Below are 22,315 nucleotides of genomic sequence, written 5' to 3'. Positions count from 1 at the left end.
TCTAACTGAATTATTTAGCCTAAGACAAGACTAACCATATACAACCACCCTGGAATAAATAATTTCAACAAAAACTATATTCTGCACTCCAATTAATGAAACATCATTTTGATGTCTTTTGACATAGCACTTCTCTCCTGTAAGCGGAAGATCTGTGTACCCCCATTAGCCCTCCTCATTCTCCCAACTATATTATGTGGGAGTGTGACGAAGGCACTTATTCCCCTGAGAGAGATATTTATTCTCTTTCACGGGTAAATTGTGATTACTTGCAAAAAATAATTTATACAATGTATCATCTAATCTCATATGTTTTTTGTTTACTCTTTACTCCAGAATTCACTGGTTTCTTTTCTATCTATTCATCTCTTCAGTCCACACAGGTTGATCTGCGCAGTCAGCTCTGCATAACAAAAAGTAAGTCAAAACTATTTGATCTATTGCCATGGCACCACTGAATATACTTTCCCTGAATGTTCAGGGAATAAATGTCCCTCAAAAAAGGACCAAAGCCTTCCGTACTTTCCATAACAAGAAGGCTCATATAGTATGCCTCCAAGAAACACACTTCACCAAAGATTCTACTCCAAAATATATTTCTCCTTTTTATCAACAAATTTACACGGCTTCTGCCTGTACCAAGCAAAGGGGAACTCTAATTGCATTTCACCGATCCACACCATTCACCTTATCATCAGAAATTAAAGACCCAGAAGGTAGATACCTGATACTCATGGGTTATATAATGGATACAGCAATCACAGTGATTTCCTACTACGCTCCTAACAAACAACCTACACCATTCCTCTCACATATATTACAAGTGATTAATACACACAAAATAGGAACAGTAATAATGTGTGGGGATTCGAACCAGGTCCTCCTCCCATTTCTAGATAAATCACCTTTTACACCATCCAAAATAACCTCTAGATTACCTTTTTCTCAACTTCTTTCCAAATACAATCTGGTAGATTCATGGAGAGAAAGTAACCCAATGAAAAAGAAATTCACTTATTTCTCGCACCCTCATCAAACCTTCACCAGAATAGATCATATTTTTCTAACAATAGGAATGATACCAGAAATTATTGCATCAGATATCATTCCGATTCCGTGGTCTGACCATAATGCAGTATACACTACTATAGCCTCAGCCATACCAAAAGCGCATGACCCAACGTGGTACTTACCGGACATAATGCTCAAACACCCACTACATCAGATGGCCATTGAACAAGCTTTAAAGGAATACATATCAATTAATAATACAACAGACATCTCCCCATTAACACTGTGGGAAGCTCATAAGCCTGTCTTGCGTGGTACAATACAAAGACAAATGGCACTATTTAAACGGGAACGCAAAAATCTAGCAAAAAAACTAGAACTCAATTTTAATGCAGCCTACATATCATTTCAAGATAATCCATCTCAGAGTACAAAATCTCATCTGGAAAAATCTAGATTGGAATACGATCTATTTCTCACTGAGTCAGTTGATAAATCCCTCAAACGCTCCAAACACAATTTCTACATGAATACAAACAAACCAGGTACATATTTGGCTCGGGCATTAAATTCAACTAACAAATCTTTCAAACCAATACGTTTGAAATTATCAAAAAATGTTTACACTTGTAATCCAGTTAAAATAGTCCATAAATTTCACTCACATCTCGCAACTTTATACAAGACAAACAATGAATTTAATCCTACAGAAGCTGAATCCTTCTTCTCAAAAATAACCTTACCTGAGTTATCTCAGAATCAAAAAAGCAGTTTGGATGAGCCTATAACTATAGATGAAGTTGCTAACACCATAAAAGACCTAAAACTTAACAAAAGACCAGGCCCAGACGGCTACTCGGCTTTATACTATAAAACATTCTCAGAAATACTCTCTCCCATTCTCACTGAAACTTTTAACAAACTTCTAGATGGACATTCTTTTCGGCAAGAAACACTAATGGCAATTGTTTGTATGATCCCAAAACCCCTTTCTGACGATACTTCCTGTGTGAATTATCGGCCTATCTCTCTGTTAAACCTCGATATTAAATTATTAGCAAAAATAATAGCAAAACGCCTCAATAGCATTATAGGAAAATTAATACATAGAGATCAAGTAGGCTTCATGCCAAATAGACAGGCAGGCGATAATATATGCAGGGCAGTGTTATTGGCACATATTGCTAAAAAACGGAAAATCCCTTTATGTTTTCTATCTCTCGATATTAAGAGGGCATTTGACACAGTATCCTGGCAATATATGCAATATTCATTACAAAAATGGGGTTTTGGACCCCACTTTTTAACATGGATCAAAGCATTATATAATAAACCCAAAGCCTATAAAAAATATGCTGGATACAAATCTGAAGCCTTTAATATCGAAAGAGGTACCCGACAGGGTTGCCCATTATCTCCCTTATTATTTGCCCTTATACTCGAACCCATGGCCCAATACATCAGAACAAACCAAACTATAACTGGCATTGAAGTAGGAGGTATTACACACAAATTATGTATATTTGCAGACGATATATTACTTTTTCTATCATCACCACAGGTCTCTGGTCCTAACTTAATACCAGCTCTTGATGGATTTGCAGCCCTATCCGGCCTTATGATTAATCCTAAGAAATGCCTAGTTCTTAATATTTCACTCACAAACATAGAATTGATCCCGGCTAGGGCTGCACTCCAATTTACATGGGCAGAAAAATCAATCCCATATCTTGGAATTCATTTAACAGCATCTCATTCTGACTTATTCTCAACCAATTATCCTCCTGTATTAAGACAGATCACAAATCTAATAAATCAATGGTCGCAACTTCCTTTATCCTGGATAGGGAAGATTAATGCAATCAAAATGACTATTCTACCCAAATTGCTTTATCTATTCAGAGTCCTCCCTATTCCAATTCCTTCCTATTTTTTGAGAATAGTACAAAAAAGAGCAACTTCGTTTATATGGGGCTCTTCTAAACCACGTATACCTATACACACACTACATCTTCCCAAAAATAAAGGAGGCCTGGGATACCCTAATTTTACTAACTACTACAGAGCAGCACATTTGGCCAGTCTGTCCAAATACCATGCAAAACAGGAAATCTCATTATGGGTATTTATAGAGGCTTCAGAAAATGACCCTCTATTAATATCAAATTTATTATGGCTTGATCCTAAAGACCACTTTAAAATTCATAATCCCATAACTAAACACTTCTTATCTCTCTGGGATAAACTAAAAACCAAATATCAGTTACAATCTCCACACAATCCTCTCCTTTCTTTTATCAGAAATCCGGCCTTTTATCCGGCATGGATCTACCCAAATTCTTTTAAAGCTTGGACAACATCAGGCATTCAGACACTAAATGACTTCATAGCATCTAAATCATTCCTTTCATTCCCATCGCTTAGAGAAAAATATGATCTACCAAACTCTGAGATATTTAGATATCTCCAAATCAAAAATTTCTATACACCATTCCTAAAGGGGGATACACCATTATCCCAATTATCCATTTTTGAATCAATCTGTACAAAAGATTCATTTGCTAAAGGTACAATTTCATCACTTTATAATCAATTATATGGAGTAGCAAATCTTAATAGACCCTCTTACGTTCAGAGGTGGGAGGAGGACCTGGGACGAACTTTAGAAGACACGGACTGGTCTAACATATGGCTCACATCTAAGTCATCTTCACCCAACATCTTAGCACTGGAGACAAATTATAAAGTCCTAACTCGCTGGTACCTTGTACCCGCTAGAGTGACAAAATATTCACCTAATACCTCAGCTCTTTGTTTTCGAGGATGCCCAGAAATAGGCACATATTTACACATATGGTGGACGTGCCCAGTAATCCAAACCTTCTGGAAGGAAGTCTTCGTGATTGCATCTAAAATATTTAAAAAAATAATACAACCAGATCCATATTTAACTTTACTTAATCTAAAACAGGAATGGTTAACACTCTCTCAATTCAAACTTATGATCCAACTAATAACGGCTGCAAAACAAACAGTGGCCAAGGCATGGAAATCTCCTACATTGGTACTAGCAGAAACCATTCACAGAATGAATAATACAATGTCCCATGCTAAGATGGTAGCCATCGATCAAAATCAAATTCCAAAATTTGAAAAACTTTGGCATCCTTGGATAAAACAACAGTTCCTGTCAAACTTCAATGACTCTGTCCTGTTGCCATGGTAACAGATTAAATGACTTACAGAGACACCCATTCTAAGGCTTCAAAGAGAACTAAAAAGAATAATAAACTGACGAGCGGGACAACCTTGTGGACCATACCTCTACCTTTCAACCCTTTTTCTTCTTTCTCTTTCCTTTTCTCCACCTTACGATTTAAGCTCATTATCAGAATTTATTTGACCTATATACACTCTACTTGTAAACAATATGTATAGTAGGTATAAATCATTTAAATACCTACAAAAGTAACTAAGGAAATGATATATATCTTTAATTTAGGTTTACGTGAACCCAATGTTTAATATTTGAAATTTCATGATATTTACCTATATAAACCCTACTGTAAAACAATGAGCTTACTTTATAGATCCTTGTAAACTTTCTTTATGTATCTTTATAACATTGTATACTCAATAAACTTCTTTTGACAAGGAAAAATGTAGTCCTGTACTTCAAAAATAAATAAAGAATAAATAAAACCAAAATAAAGAAAAAATAAAATCAAAACACTGTATTTTTCCCTTATTTCACCTGATTGTCTAAAAATGTTTCCAAAACACACTGCAGATGTTCTACAGTTGTTTATAATCCTTTTTTGACAGTATGGACAAATTTTAGCAAAGACGAATGAGCTGTACCTCTATATTCCTTTTCTGCCTTGCAAATGGCCCACTTTGTCTTTACTTGGCATTTTTAAAATACTGTATGTATTTTATATCTATACATGAACACAGTTTTCAGGCACTGTTCCAGCACAATGTAAATATCCCCAACTGTAGTATTAAGCCTTTGTTCATATATCAGAGCACTGCAAACATCTCTTCTAAGATATAGTCACTTAAAAAAATCCTCTGCTTCTGACAAGTAATATTTTATGAAATTTATTTAGTTATATCCAGGATTTCAGCTATTCCAGAAGGAATGAAATGTTTTACCAGCTGGAACCCTTAATGAGGAATGTCAACACTATATTTCCACACAGTTATGAAGTACTCTAGACACCTGCGAGTAAGCGGGCTATAGAAATATTGTAACCATACAAATTCACTTTCTTTGCATCATGCAAAATGCACACTAATTGTTTAAATTAGCATGATCTGTCTGTACATAATGCTCTGTGTAGGATTCTTTTTTTACATGCAAGAAAAATATTGGCAGCCTTTGCTGTACAATGAGTGATCCTCAAATAAAAAAAAAAAAAACTAAAAACTTTATTGAAACAAAAACAGCCTATTCAGTTTTGACAATTTTGCTTGTTTATTAATCCCATCTCCAAATCCCCCATCCCCACCTACAAAATACTAGAAAGAGGCTTACTTGCAGCAGAATCTACTCTGCTCTGATAGTGATTTAGGCATTCCCTTCTCCCTCCTCTGTTCTCATTGGGATGTGGACAAGGAGGGTTCAGTGCCAGCTGCCAGCAGAGGAGCTCTGTTACATGACTTCTGTGTTTGCAAATGACAGTAGTGAGTGATAAGTCCAGAGAAGTTGGTTGATGCTCCGGGTGAAAAAGGAGCTTTGCTTTAAGGTATGATATATATCACATTTTCTGTTACAGAAATGCATGAATGTCCGAAGCAAGCAAAGATTTTACTTGCTATTGCTTAACATGCATGCATTTAGCTCATTCTGCTACAGGATAACTGCCACTGAGTAGTTTTAGAACAGTTGCAGGATTGGCCCCTAATCTGTGTTATGCCACAGGATATCCCCTGAGGAAGCCACATGACCCTGTGGCATAACACATAGGTGAGGGGCCAATCTGTCATTATGTTAAGGCATGCATTGTGAGCATACCATGGTAATACTGTCTGATTGTCTTATACCCGCACTGTGAGGACTGAATGCTTTTTAAAGTTTGGTGTACTCTAAGCACCAGGAAAATATGAGTGTTTTTATATTTAGTGTTTAACCGCTTCCGGTTCTACTCCTGGACCAGCCGCCACAGTTTTACTGTGGCAGGCTGGTTCCCCTGCGCAAAATCACATTACTGTATGTATTCTCGCGAGGTCTGGATAGCAGGCGTGCGCGCCGCTGCATAGCAGGGGTGCCGATGCTCGTGGCCGAAGGTCGCGATCACCACCAGCCACGAGCGATTGTGACCAGGAGACACAGAACAGGGATGAGTGTGTGTAAACACACACTTCCCTGTTCTGTTCTGACAGGAGTGACAGACCGTGTGTTCCTATTAGCTAGGAACCACGATCTGTCACTTCCTATAATTAGATTCTCCCCCTTCAGTTAGAATCACCTCCCAGGGAACATAGTTAACCCCTTCACTGCCCCATAGTGTTAACCCCTTCACTGCCAGTGACATTTGTGCAGTAATCAATGCATTTTTAATCGCACTGATCGCTGTATTAATGCCAATGGTTCCAAAAATGTGTCAAAATTGTCCGATGTGTCTGCCATAATGTCGCAATCATGATAAAAATTGCAGATCACTGCCATTACTAGTAAAAAAAAAAATAATAAAAATGCTACAAACTTTATCCCCTATTTTGTAGACACTATAACTTTTGCGCAAACCAATCAATATACGCTTATTGTGATTTTTTTTTTAACAAAAATATGTAGAAGAATACATATCGGCCTAAACTGAGGAACAAAATTGTTTTTTTAAATATTTTTTGGGGGATATTTATTATAGCAAAAAGTAAAAAATAATGCTTTTTTTTTTCAAAATTGACGCTCTTTTTTTGTTTATAGCCCAAAAAATAAAAACCGCAGAGGCTATCAAATACCACCAAAAGAAAGCTCTATTTTTGGGAAAAAAAGGACGTCAATTTTGTTTGGGTACAATGTTGCACAGCCGCGCAATTGTCAGTTAAAACAACGCAGTGCCGAATCGCAAAAAGTGCTCTGGTCAGGAAGGGGGTAAATTCTTCCGGGGCTGAAGCGGTTAATAAACCGGTAAAAGATAAACCACTGTATTCAGCTTTCTCTCGTTATGATTTGGGCGTCTGGAGATAAGTGCAAGAGGAGGATTCTAATCTCATGATTGCCAGCAAAGGAGTGAAACAACATAAAATAGATCCCCAGAGAGGGACAAAAGTGCATTTAGACCATTGGTTGGTCTTATCCCCCAGGAGAGGGCACATCGGATGAGGGGATTATCACTAATACATGTGGATGATTGCAGCACATAGTAGTGAATACTAATTAAGGAAGCATTCGTTTGGATACGTGAACACAAACCTGTTTTTTTATGAAAGATTGAGCATACTGTATGTAAACAAATTCACACCAAAGGACACTTTATGGACTGATGCATTGTTTGTTTTGTTTTGTTAATGTTATTTATTGTTTGATATGATATGCTAATTTTAAAAATTGCTATGCAAACAGATTTAAAGGGATACTAGTACATTAGCATTTGGGAACGCGGCACCACTTTCGAATATAGATATGGGATGGTGTGTCTCGTCTCTTAGCTGTTACAGTCCCTACATTTATCACATGAAATGAATTGTACCCCTTGAATCCAATGTTGAGTCTTGCTGTTTGTTAAAGGAGGTATATATTTTACTAATTGGTAGAAAACAACATTTAGCAATATCTAGTGCTCCCTTCTCCCAGCTCCACATGCATTAACCACTTGACCACTGGGCACTTAAACCCCCTTAATAACCAGACCAATTTTCAGCTTTTGGTGCTCTCACATTTTGAATGACAATTACTCAGTCATGCAACACTGTATCTATATGACATTTTTGTCCTTTTTTTCACACAAATAGAGCTTTCTTTTGGTGGTATTTAATCACCGCTGGGTTCTTTATTTTTTGCGCTATAAAAGAAAAAAGACCGAAAAATCTGTAAAAAAATACATTTTTCTTCGTTTCTGTTATAAAATTTTGAAAATTAGTAATTTTTCTTCATATATTTTGGCCAAAATTTATACTGCTACATATCTTTGGTAAAAATAACCCAAATTAGTGTATATTATTTGGTCTTTGTGAAAGTTATAGCGTCCACAAGCTATGGTGCCAATATCTGAAAATTGATCACACCTGAAGTACTGATGGCCTATCTCATTTCTTGAGACCCTAACATGCCAGAAAAGTACAAATACCCCCCAAATGACCCCTTTTTGGAAAGAAGACATTCCAAGGTATTTAGAAAGATGCATGGTGAGTTTTTTGAAGTTGTCATTTTTTCCCACAATTCTTTGCAAAATCAAGTGTTTTTTTTTTTTTTCCACAAAATTGTCATATTAGCAGGTTATTTCTCACACACCGCATATGCATACCACAAATTACACCCCAAAACACATTCTACTATTAATCCCGAGTACGGCGATACCACATGTGTGAGACTTTTACACAGCGTGGCCACATACAGAGGCCCAACATGCAGGGGAGCACCTTCAGGCGTTCTGGAGCACCCAGGCCAATTCTGACATTTCTCTCCTACATGTAAAAATCATCATTTATTTGCTAGAAAATTACATAGAACCCCAAAACATTATATATGTTTTTTTAGCAAAGACCCTAGAGAATACAATAGCAGTCATTGCAACTTTTTATCTCACACGATATTTGCGCAGCAACTTTTCGAATGCTTTTTTTTGGAAAAAAAACAGTTTTTTGCTTAAAAAAAACAAAACAGTAAGGTTAGCCCAATGTTTTTGCATAATATGAAAGATGAAGTTACACCAAGTAAATAGATACCTAACATGTCACCTTTCAAAATTGCACACGCTTGTGGAATGGCGCCAAACTTCGCTACTTAAAAATCCCCATAGGCGACGCTTTAAAATTTTTTACTGGTTACAAATTTTGAGTTACAGAGGAGGTCTATAGCCAAAATTATTGCTCTCGCTCTACCGATCGCAGCGATACCTCACATGTGTGGTTTGAACACCGTTTTCATATGTGGGCGGGACTTACGTATGCGTTCACTTCTGCATGCGAGCGCACGGACAGGGGCGCTTTAAAATTTTTTTTTTTTTTTTTTATTGTTCATTTTACTTTATTTATTTTAGTTTGACACTTTTTTCCCAAAAACATTTTTTTGATCACTTTTATTCCTATTACAAGGAATTTAAACATCCCTTGTAATAGGAATATGGCATGACAGGTTCTCTTTACAGTGAGATATGGGGTCAATAAGACCCCACATCTCACCTCTAGGCTGTGCCTGAAATAAAAAAAAAAAAAAAAAAAAAGATCCTGGCTTCGATCGTAGCGGTGAGTCGGTAGAAGCACCAGAGGGCGGCGGGGGGGGGCATCCCCTCTCACCTCCCGTAAGAACGATCAAGCAGTGGAACTGCCGCTATGATCGTTCTTATGGTGTAGGGAATCGCCGGCTGAAAAAGCTGATATGTGAATGATGCCTGTAGCTGCACCCATCATTCAGATACCCCCGCAGGTCGTATGACGGAAGGCGGGAAGTGGTTAAAACGCTTTTTTTTTTTAACACAAAGTTGTCCATTTATACAATATTTCTAACACATAGCATGTACATACCATACCAAAAATGACACCCCAAAATAGATTTTCCTTCTCCTCCTGAGTACGGCGATACCACTTGTGGTGATGTGTGTGTGATGTGTGAGACTTCCACAGCCTGGCCACATACAGAGGCTGGGTATGGCTGAGCATGGCAGGGTATGGCTGAGCATGGCTGGGTATGGCTGAGCATGGCCGAGTATGGCTGAGCATGGCTGGGTATTGCAGAGTATCACCGAGTATGACTGGGTATGGCAGAGTATGGCTGGATATCACCGAGTATTGCAGAGTATGGCTGGGTATTGCGGGGTATTGCAGAGTATGGCTGGGTATGGCAGAGTATTGCGGGTTATGGCAGAGTATTGCAGATTTTTGCGGGGTTTTGTAGAGCATGGCTGGGTATGGCAGAGTATTGCAGAGTATGGCTGGGTATCACTGAGTATTGCAGAGTATGGCTGGGTATTGTGGGGTATTGCAGAGTATTGTGGGATATTTCGGGGTATTGCAGGGTATGGCAGAGTATTGCAGGGTATTGCAGAGTATTGCGGGGTATTGCAGGGTATGGCAGAGTATTGCGGGGTATTTCGGGGTTTTGCATAGTATTGTGGAGGATTGCCGTGTATTGCAGGGTATGGCAGAGTATTGTGGGGTATTGCAGAGTATTGCGGGGTATTGCAGGGTATGGCAGAGTATTGCAGAGTATTTCGGGGCATTGCAGGGTATGGCAGAGTATTGTGGGGTATTGCAGAGTATTGCAGGGTATTGCAGGGTATGGCAGAGTATTGCGGGGTATTTCGGGGCATTGTAGGGTATGGCAGAGTATTGCGGGGTATTTCGGGGTATTGCAGAGTATGGCAGAGTATTGGGGGGTATTTCAGGGTATGGCAGAGTATTGCGGGGTATTTCGGGGTATTGCAGGGTATGGCAGAGTATTTGGGGGTATTGCAGGGTATGGCAGAGTATTGCGGGATATTTCGGGGCATTGCAGGGTATGGCAGAGTATTGTGGGGTATTTCAGGGCATTGCAGGGTATGGCAGAGTATTGTGGGGTATTTCGGGGCATTGCAGGGTATGGCAGAGTATTGCGGGGTATTTCGGGGCATTGCAAGGTATGACAGAGTATTGCGGGGTATTTCGGGGCATTGCAGGGTATGGCAGAGTATTGCGGGGTATTTCGGGGCATTGCAGGGTATGGCAGAGTATTGTGGGGCATTGCAGAGCAGTGAGGGATGGCTGAGCATGGATGGATGGATGGCTGGATGTCTCTGTGCAGCGCTGTGGGCACTACACATGCAGCCCACAATGCTGCAGCCATCCATCCATCCCCCTCTCCGCTCACAGTGTACCGATCGGTACACAGGAGGGGAGGAGAGGAACCGGCGTCATCAGATGACGCCGGTTTGTTTACATGTGATCGCGCCATCATTTGACGGCGCGATCACATGGTAAACGGCCGCGATTAGCGGCCATTTACCGGGATCCGTGATGCGCCGGGTCCTCTGGACCCGGCGGTCACGGATGCTCTCGAGTGCGCGCCCTAGGGGGCGCGCGAGAGCCGAATTCTGGGAGGATGTCCCTGGACGCCCTCCCAGAGTTAAACAACCGCCCTGTAGCCGTCATTTGGCTATGGGCTGGTTGTTAAGTGATCTTTATAGGGTCCCTTAAGGGGAGGTTTTGCCTTTTTCTTTACTGAGAATCTGGCTTGTCATGCTGAGCATCTCAGGATAGGCTATATATGGATGGGTGGATAAATCTTATACAGGCGAGTATGGCCCATGTAATCGGCACAAGAGGGATCCCAAGGAGGGAGAAGAAATATGGACTGGGTAACAATGTGTAAGTGCCTTACTTTGGGGTTCTTCTAAAGGGAAAGTTTGTGCTCTACTGCAGAAAAAGGTTGGTTGGGGAAAATTAATGCTAAATGTTTTACTCCAGAGGTGACTAATTGAGCATCTAAATGCTCGTTTAGAGGAAAATGTTTACCATGTTACATGGACTTTGTTACCAAAGTGATGTAGAAATGTTTGTTTTAAGAAATGTTTCCATTTTCTTGTAAAAAATAAAGTTACAGTATATTCATGCTTGAAGAAAATACCAAACCCCGACTGGACACTTTATTATTGGGCTGGGAAAAGTGTGTAAGATGTGTTCTGCAAACAACGGGTTAAAGCTAAAGGAACTGGACCCTGTGGGGGGGTCACTTGTGAAGGCCTAGCAGGTATCTGCCCAGTCTCTGTGATACAAATAGTTGTGTGTGGGGGTACACACTCACAGAATCTGCCTATGTAACTTGAGACATTGAGCACCTGCGTTAACAGATTTTGTGGGGCCAGAAAAGGCCTATCTGTATGCTGCCAATGATTGTTTTGGAGTTTGAGTTCCCTCTGGATGTGAAAAGAGAGCCCTGGGTTTCAAACACATGTTTCAGAACACTTGTAAATGAAGATAAGCCAAAGGTCCCCAAACAGATTTCTGTCAGCCCTGCTTATATAGTCGCTTTAGTATCACAATTTCATACTGGTGTCTTTTTTCTTTTCCCACTAATGATACTCTATGTAAGGAATTTGCATTTTCTACCTATGTTTTCATCTGTTTACTACAGTTGCTTCAATATCTTTCTATCCCCTACAGTAAAAATATATGCTGTATATAACAAACAAAGAGTGATGTGAATGATTCAGCATGCTCTGTAAAGTGTTGTGTAATATGTTGTTTATATATAAGAAAGCTTAAGTCCTCATTCACATTTTTTTACTAATTTGACAGGCATGTGGGTGAGTGGCCCTGGGTATGCATTGTCTGTGTTCAAGGCTGCTCGCCTTCACCCACATATCTGTCAAATTAGGATGAATGGCTGTGTCCATACAGCCAAATAACTGTAAAAATGACATGGTGTTTCGACAACAGTGTTCAGTTATTGAAACAAATGTACACATAGATAACAATTCCATTATTCACAACAATCAGATAACTAAGGCATAAACAAAACAATAACATACTATTTAAATAGGTAGAAAATACTTAAATGAGGTGGAGTCATTCAACCTAGGAGGGCAAGTCACCCGGAGCAAATGGATCCATCTCATCTCCCTCCTATCCCAGTTCTCCCCACGGGGGTAACAGGAAACATGTTCAAGTGTTAGAAAGTTAAATTAAAAAGGATGGTAATTGTAGTCAATTGCAGCATTTCCACAGATAGGAGAGTATAGATCACCTATTTCAATAGCATATGTATGATCATAAATAGGGATGAGCCGACATTTTTTCCTTTAGAGATGTCATTTTGCTGCTCTCATTCATTACACTATGAACGGGCACTATGTAAGCAGCCTAACATAGTGTGGGGCGTGGACCCCTGAGCCATGATTGGCCAGGTCAGGTGCATGCTTTGGCCAATAAGCAGCTGTTAATGCACTGCAATCTCGCAGTGCATTGATGGTCTCGCAGTGCATTACGGGGCGTTCTGCGGGCACTCAAATCTCCCGTGAGCGCCTCATAATGTTCTAAATTCAGCGAACACCTGATGTTCGAGTCAAACTTACGTTCGACTCAAACATCGGGCTCATCCCTAGTCATAAACCAATATAAACCAAAAATTTCAGTCAGGTCTATAATTGTACCTTTTTCCTTACTTTCCATTCCAAGAAATGATAACAGTTACCAGGAATTTTTAGTTGCTATTTAGTTATTGCATGCCTTGACTTTTTGTAATATGTAATTGTTTAAAACAAACTTCATGATAGACATAAAATGCCAATGTAACTGCCTTTTTTTCTATTCCAAGATTTTTCATGTGCTGATTTATTTATTTTTTTCTTTTTTTACACACTATAAAACTATAAAATGTTTCTTTACATTTACACTATTATTTTAATTATTATAATTATTATTCGTGAATCATATGGCGCCAACAGTTTACGCAGCGCTTTACAATGTAGAGGGGGGACCTCACAATTAGAGTACAGTTCAATACAGAATGGACAGGAGGGCCCTGCTTGTAGAGCTTACATTCTAAAGGGAGGGGGTGGTGGTACAAAAGGTAATAGATGCAGGGAATTATTTGATGGGAGGTGGCTCGGGGACAGTTGTTAGATGGGTGTGGGATAGGCTTTCCTGAATAAGTAAGTTTTCAGGGATCTCTTAAAGATCAGGTTAGGGGCTGATCGGAATACCGAGGCAGGGAATTCCAGAGGATGGGAGAGGCTCTGGAGAAGTCCTGAAGGCGAGCATGAGAGGAGGTAACAAGGGAGCTAGAGAGCAGGAAGTCATGGGAGGAGCGGAGGGGATGATTTGGGCAATATCAGCAGATGATGTTGGTGATGTAGGCGATGTTGTGGATGGCCTTGTATGTTGTGGTTAGCATTTTGAATTTTATACGGTGGGGTAGGGGAAGCCAGTGAAGGGATTGGCAGAGAGGGACAGCAGTCACAGATTGATTAGTGAGGTGTATTAGTCTAGCCGCAGCATTCATAATAGACTGAAGGGGGGATAGCCTGCGTAAAGGTAGGCCACTAAGGAGAGAGTTGCAGTAGTCAAGGGGGGAAATAATCAAGGAGTTAATAAGTTGCTTTGTGGTGTCATTAGTCAGGAAGGATAGAATTCTGGAGATGTTGCGAAGGTTACAGTGGCAGGATTTAGCCAGTGATTGGAAATGGGGGCTGAAGGAGAGGTCAGAGTCAAGGATTACACCCAGCACCCTGGCATGTGTGGAGGGACCAATGGTTGTGCTGTTGATCTTAATGGTAAAGTCATGGGGGGGCCGGGAAGGAGGAAATATTACTCAGTTTTAGAAAGATTGAGTTTGAGAAAGTGGTGTGGCATCCATACCGATATGTCATTCAGTAAGTTTGAGATCCATGAGGAGATTGAGGGGGTGAGTTGAGGAGCAGAAAGATAGATCTGGTTGTCATTGGCATAGAGGTGGTATTGGAGGCCATGGGAGGTTATCAACTGGCCCAGGGAAGAGGTATAGAGTGAGAATAGGAGGAGCCCAAGGACAGAGCCTTGGGGTACCCCAACAGAGAGAGGAAGAGGAGCAGAGGAGATGGAGTTGTAAGTGACACTGAAAGTGCGCTGAGATAGGTAGGAAGAAAACCAGGATAAAGCAGAATCACAGAGGCCAAGGGAGTGTAGTTTGCTAAGGAGGAGTAGGTGGTCAACTGTGTCGAAGGCAGCAAAGAGGTCTAAGAGTATGAGTATGGAGTAATGGTCATTGGTTTTAGCAGTTAGTAGGTCATTGGTGAATTTTAGTAGGGCAGTTCCAGTAGAATGTTGTGGATGGAAGCTGGACTGTAGGGGGTCGAGAAGGTTGTTGTCTTTGAGGTAGTGACTCATTCAATCATGGACAAGGCATTCGATGAGGTTGGAGGCAAATGGAAGCAGGGAGATGGGTCTTAAGTTATTCAAACAGGTGGAGACTAGTGAGGGTTTTTTAAGTATGGCGGTAACCAGTGCATGTTTGAGCAGGGAAGGAAAGGTGCCGGAGGAGAGGGAGAGGTTGAAGATGGATGAAGATGAAGAAGGAAAGGTGCCGGAGGAGAGGGAGAGGTTGAAGATGTTGGTTAGGGAGTTTAGGATAGAGTGGGAAATTGTTTGCAGTAATTGTGTGGGGACAGGGTTCAGGGGACAGGTGGTGAGGTGGGCCATGAAGAGGAGTTTATCAACTTCATTGGTGGTAACTAGGCAGAAGGAGGAGAGTATTGAGTGTGATGTTTGACCTGATGTGTTGGGTAGGGTAGGAAGTTAAATGCTGGATATCTCCTTGCGAATGTTGTCCATTTTGCTTTTGAAATGGTTGGCAATCTGTTAAGCGGTAAGCAAGTTGGTGGGTGGGGGAAGTGGGGGGTGAAGTAAAGAGTTAGGGTAGAAAAGAGTTGATGAGGTTTGGATGAGAGGGTTTTGATGAGAGTGTTGTAGTAGGTTTGTTTATGTAGAGGTAAAAAATTTAGGAAAAAACGCGCAAATATACCAAAATAATCAATAAGTGTGAAAAGCTGCAATCCCCACAACAAACATCAATTGTGAGTAAACATAGAAAAAATATAAGGGGTTGCGCTAATACCTGTGTACCATAATAAAGTATCTACAGTGAAAAAATACTCATAACGTGGCTATAAATAAACCAAAAATAATGTGCAAACATTGACTGTAGATATATAAAAAAGTCCCATCAAGTGAAAAAATCCAGAGTGATATCTTAGTGAGTCCACAACATCAACAGAACCCAACAAAAGTCCAAGTGATGATTAGTGATAATCCGTGATAACAAAAGAGAGTCCACCACCAAAAAATGGAAGGGGTAGCTCCTTACCAGATGGCCATGACCCCCCACAACAGAGGATCACAGCAAGCAGAAATCTTTACAGGCCAAAATTAGGAACTGCCAACGATATCCACCAGAGGTCCTCTCATCGTCAGTCACACCAACGAACCCATGGCAAGGATCCCATAAAACACAGAGGGGGCTCACATAGTGTAAAACTGATAGATTTATTTATATAAAAACAAATAACAAAATGCATACTTACAAAGCGTGATGTGCCCCTGAAAGACGTGATGATGTCACGAAACGCGTAGAGCGGAGCCAGACAACGCGCTGACGTCACCCCCAAGCGAATTGTATTCCAGCAGGAACGGGTTTGTCCGAGCTCCGGTGGCCACGGAGCCGGACTTAAGGCTGTTCACTACATCACGCTTTGTAAGTGTGCATTTTGTTATTTGTTTTTATATAAATAAATCTATCAGTTTTACACTATGTGAGCCCCCTCTGTGTTTTATGGGATCCTTGCCATGGGTTCGTTGGTGTGACTGACGATGAGAGGACCTCTGGTGGATATCGTTGGCAGTTCCTAATTTTGGCCTGTAAAGATTTCTGCTTTCTGTGATCCTCTGTTGTGGGGGGTCATGGCCATCTGGTAAGGAGCTACCCCTTCCATTTTTTGGTGGTGGACTCTCTTTTGTTATCACGGATTATCACTAATCATCACTTGGACTTTTGTTGGGTTCTGTTGATGTTGTGGACTCACTAAGATATCACTCTGGATTTTTTCACTTGATGGGACTTTTTTATATATCTACAGTCAATGTTTGCACATTATTTTTGGTTTATTTATAGCCACGTTATGAGTATTTTTTCACTGTAGATACTTTATTATGGTACACAGGTATTAGCGCAACCCCTTATATTTTTTCTATGTTTATGTAGAGGCAGGAGTTGTATTTGGGTAAAGTCTTCTAGGGACTTAGATTTATGCCATGCTCGCTCAAGAGCATGGCTGTGTCTCTTGAGACTTCTGGTGTCGTCTAATTGCCATTTTTGTCATAAAGGCCATTAGTAGCAGAATGAAGAAGGGAAGGGTTGAGGTTGCAAAGGTTTCTGCGGGTAGTGGTTTGTGGGTTGGCAGCATGGGAGGTAGGAAAAAAGGAGAGTGTGAAACGGATAAGGTTGTGATCAGAGAGAGGAAAGTGGGTGTTGCATAGAGTGCAGCGATGGGAGAATACGACGTCAAGAGTATTGCCGTTGGAGTGAGTGGTGTTTTGTGTCCACTGTGTTAGGTTAAAGAGGAGGTTAGGTTGAGCAGTTGAGAAGTGGTTGCAGTATTAACATTGATTGGAATGTTAAAGTCACCTAGGATGATGGCAGGAGAGAAAGTAGGGTAGCCATGCAGAGAAGCAGACCCTCAGACAAGCTGGAGAGAAAAGTCAAATGCAGTACACTTCGAAAGAGCAGGGGGAATGGGAAGAACCTGGAAGGTGCATTTTTTGGGAGAAGAGCAGTCGGACACCACCTCCTTTTCGTCCACTGGGTCTGATGGAGTGAGTCCAGAGGAGGCCACTGTGGGACAGGGCATCTGAAGAGGTAGTGTAAAATTCCTGGAGCCAGATTTCAGTAATAGCAAATAGATTAAGAGATTTGGAGAGGAAAAGGTCATTGACTGAAGCTAGTTTGTTGAAGACTGAGTGGGTATTCCAGAGGGCACATGAAAAAGGAAGGCTGACTTGTGGAATCAAGGGAATTGGGATAAGAAGGTGGGAGTTACGACTACTGTTAGAGGAGGTAGACAGCCAATTTTGGGGGTGAGAATTGGGTGTGGGAGGGCCGGGGTTTGGTGTGATGTCCCCAGATGTTAGGAGTAGTAGGAGGGTGAGGGTGTGTCAGGGCTGGGCTCAGCCCTTCCTTCACTGAGCTGGTCGCTCAGCTGTCGGCTAATTGACATCTCACATCTCTCTCCACAGTTACCTAGCTGTTGTTGATTCTGCTCGTCAGTCCTGCCTACTTAAAGCCATCCAGCTCACTTGATCTCTGCCTTCGCCTTTGTCAACATCACAGAGACTTTCTCCTGCGTTCCTGTTGAAGACTTGTTTGGCTGACGTTCCTTCTGGCTCCTGATCCTTGCTGTACTAATAGGTTTATCTCTGGCTCTCTGACATTTGCTTGGCTGACTACCCGATCCGGTTGCTGAACTCTGGCATGTTTTTACTACGCTTACTCTGTTTACCTTATTATTATTATTATGAAACAAGTGTGATTTAACTATACTTCTGTATCGATCTGATTCATGGTTCCTGATAGTAAGTGAAGGCCATGAATTCAGAAGATACAGTCAATCTAATGTTGGTAATATTTTTTTCAGATTGGATGAGCAAGATCACCACATGGATCAGTTTGCCATAGCATTACAAACACTCCTGAGTCGCACGGCTCACCTGGAAACTCCCACTGTGGCTGCTCTGGTACAACCTGAGTTGCAGGCCATCCTTGCTGCTGTGCCAGTCTCTGTGCAGGCACTCTATAAGAGGTACAGTATGTCTGGTTCCCCAACGATTTGGGAGCGATCCAGTTCAGTTTACTTTTACTTTGTTTACTTTGAGATGCTGCCCCAGGTGTTTCCCACTACAGAAGCAAATGGGAGATGCAAAAACCTGTTGTCTTGAGTTTGTGGCCTCCTTTAAAAGGGTATTTGATGTTCCCGCACGCTCTGCTTCTGCTGCTAAATGCCTCATGTCCATCAGAGTATGAGAACTGTTGCCGACTACGCCATTGAATACTCTGGCAGCAGAGGTTGCTTGGAACAATGGTCTCTCGGATTCCATCAAGGATGAGATAGCAGTCCAAAATATACCCACTGAGCTGGAGAGGTTAATCACATTTGCCATCCTCATTGACTCCAGACTCAGAAAGACTCTCTTTTAAGGAGCGCTTGCGGAAGCTTCCTGTACATTTTCCTCCAAGCTTTGCAGCCTCCCTCACCTCCCCTGCCTCCTGGTACTGAGTCGGCCAGTGAAGATGAACCCATGCACTTGGGCTTCACGCGTCTCTCTGCAGAAGAGAGCCTTTAGGAGGTGGGAGAGATTGTGCCTTTATTGTGGCCAGGCAGGTCACTTTTTGAAATCTTGTCCTACCCGTCCAGGGAAAGCCCAAACCTTGAGGTCCTGTCATGGACAGACCTTAGGTGGCGTTGTTTCATCCACAGTTATCCATAAGGATAAGCCTCTGGTTTCGGTCACCCTTTCTTGGGCTGAGTCGTCCATCGAGATACAGGCTCTTATCGACTCTGGGGCTGCAGGCCTGTTCATTGATGCTGCCTTTGTATCACAGCACTCGATTTGGTTGCAGCTGCATGACACTCCACTGGCCATTGAGGCTCTTGAAGGGAGACCTCTACAGCCTGCCCATGTGACTCATGAGATGGTTCCATTGTCCATGGCCATAGGGGCTCTTCACCATGAGATAATCCAATTCCAAGTTATATTCCAAATATAATTTCCAACCTCTCTTTTGATTGGCTCCATGCTGAGGTTCTCTCCTGGTCACCACAGTGCAGTGAGACATGCTTTCAAAAGGTAGCCAAGGTCCTGTGCACCTCTTCACTCTCCTCCCTGCCGGAGGAGTACCGCAATTTTAGCGATGTCTTTGACAAAGGTCAAGCCGGTAGTTTGCCGCCTCACCAGTCTTATGATCACGCAATTGACCTTCAACTTGGTGCCATACCCCTTCGTGGCCGGGTTTACCCCTTGTCATTCTTAGAGGATAAGGCCATGGAGGAGTATGTTGCAGACGCACTTTCTCGAGGTTTCATCCGCAAATCCTCGTCTCCTGCTGGTGCTAGTTTCTTCTTTGTGAAGAAGAAGAGCGGTGAACTGAGACCTTGTATTGATTATAGGGGTCTCAATCGTTTCACAATTAGGAATGCCTACCTGATTCTGTTGATTACAGAGTTATTTGACGGCCTCAACGGAGCAACGGTTTTCACGAAGCTTGATTTGAGCGGGGCATACAATCTCAGGCAGATTAAGGAGGGCGATGAGTGGAAAACTGTGTTTCATACCAGAACATGTCATTATGAGTACCTCGTAATGCCTTTTGGCCTTTGTAATGCCCCAGCAGTTTTCCAGGAATTTATTAACAATGTCCTCCGAGATTTGTTGCAGGTATGTGTGGTGGTTTATCTCGAGAAAACAATCTCTATTGTAAACTGGAGAAGTGCGAGTTCCATCGTGAACAGGTTAAATTCCTGGGCTATGTCATTTCCACTATTGGTTTTTTGATGGACCCAGAGAAACTTTTAGCAGTCCTACAGTTGCCCCAACCCATGGGTTTATGTTCTCTGCAGCGTTTCCTGGGCTTTGCCAACTATTATCGGAAGTTTATTTGTAACCTTTCGTCTCTGGTCAAGCCCCTGACTGATTTGACCAGAAAGGACAGTAACCCACAGAGTTGGTCTCCAGAATCCATTAAGGCCTTTGAGAGTCTCAAGGCTGCCTTTGTTTCTGCTCCTGTGTTGGCACATCCTGATCCTATGTTGCCTTTTATTCTAGAAGTTGATGCTTCTGAGACTGGAGTTGGTGCCCTTCTGTCTCAAGGTCCTAACTCTGAGAGTGCAATGCATCCATGTGGCTACTTTTCCAAGAAATTGTCACCTGCAGAGTGCAATTACGAGATTGGTGACAGAGAGCTGTTGGTGATCATTTTAGCCCTGAAAGAATGGAGACATCTCCTTGAAGGTACCACTGTATCGGTTCTCATTCTTACTGACCATAAGAATCTCACATTCTTGTCTGAGGCTAAGTGCCTCTCTCCCAGAAGGGCGCGATGGGCTCTTTTTTTGTCAAGTTTTAATTACATTGTCTCATTCTTACCCGGTACTAAGAATGTAAGGGCTGACGCCTTATCACGACAATTTTCCTCCACTTCCAAGTTAGAGTCGGTTCTGGTTCCTGTGATTCCTCCTGATCGTATTCTGGCTACGGTTCACACCAGTCTTACTTCTCCTTTGGGTGATAAAATTCTTGCTGCTCATGTCCATGCTCCTCCTGAGAAACCTTGTGACTGCTGCTTTGTCCCAGAGAGTCTCCATACTGCCATGCTCCGGACTTACCATTCTCCCAAGGCAGCTGACCACCCTGGGAAGTATGAACTAGTTTGGGCCATTTCCCAACAATTCTGGTGGCCTAGTCTATGGGCTGATGTAACTGTCTTCGTAGCTGCCTGTTCAGTGCGTGCTCAGGCTCCACGACACCTTCCAGTGGGCCTCCTACAGCCCATACCCAATGGAGAGAGGGCCTGGACCCACCTGTCTATGCATTTCATTGTGGAGTTACCCAACTCCCAAGCCAACACTGTTATCCTTATGGTGGTTGACCGGTTCTCAAAGATGTGTTATTGTATTCCACTTAAGAATTTGCCCACTTCTAAGGAGCTGGCTTCCATTTTTTCTCGGGAGATCTTTCGTTTACATGGTCTACCCAAGGTGGTTGTCTCGAATAGAGGAAGTCAGTTTGTCTCCTGGTTCTGGCAAGCCTTTTGTGCACAGTTCGGAATTCAGCTTGCTTTCTCCTCTGCGTATCACCCGCAGACTAATGGGGCCGCAGAACGAGCCAATCAGTCCTTGGAGCAATTCTTACATTGCTATATTTCTGGCCATCATAACAACTGGTCAGACCTATCACCTTGGGCAGAGTTTGCTCACAACAGTGCCTTGAATTCTGCTTCCCGATTGTCCCCGTTTATGGCGAATTATGGTTTCCAACCTTCCATATTGCCTGACTCGTTTGTTCTGCAGAGTATTCCTGCATTAGAGGAGCATCTCCGTGGTCTTCGCTTCACTTGGGCACAAGTTCAGGAGGCTTTGCAACATACTAACGATAGGTACAGACTCCATGCTGACCGCAGATGCCTGCTTGCACCTTCCTGCCACACTGGGGACAGAGTCTGGCTGTCGTCTCGCAACCTCCGACTTCGTGTTCCTTCTTTGAAGTTTGCACCTCGGTTTATTGGGCCTTTCTGTATCCTTCGCAGGATTAACCCAGCGGCTTGCGCCTTGGACCTTCCTCCTAGTATGTGCATCTCAAATGTGTTTCATGTCTCCTTATTGAAACCTTTGGTCTGCAATCGCTTTACCACCTCAGTGCCACATCCTCACCCTATACAGGTTGAGAACCATGAGGAATATTAAGTATAATCCATTGTTGACTCCCGTAGGTTCCGTGGGTGCATACAGTACCTGGTGCATTGGAAGGGGTACGGTCCGGAGGAACGCTCTTGTGTCTCATCGTTGGACGTTCCTTCCCCCTCCGTGATTTCCATAGACATTTTCCCCTCAAGCCCGGTGGTTCTCTGAGGGGGAGGGGT

The sequence above is a fragment of the Aquarana catesbeiana genome, linkage group LG02 (assembly GCF_042186555.1).
Source record: "Aquarana catesbeiana isolate 2022-GZ linkage group LG02, ASM4218655v1, whole genome shotgun sequence".
In the NCBI taxonomy this organism is placed as follows: domain Eukaryota; kingdom Metazoa; phylum Chordata; class Amphibia; order Anura; family Ranidae; genus Aquarana; species Aquarana catesbeiana.
The sequence above is the reverse complement of the archived record's forward strand: the minus strand, read 5'-3'. Positions refer to the sequence as shown.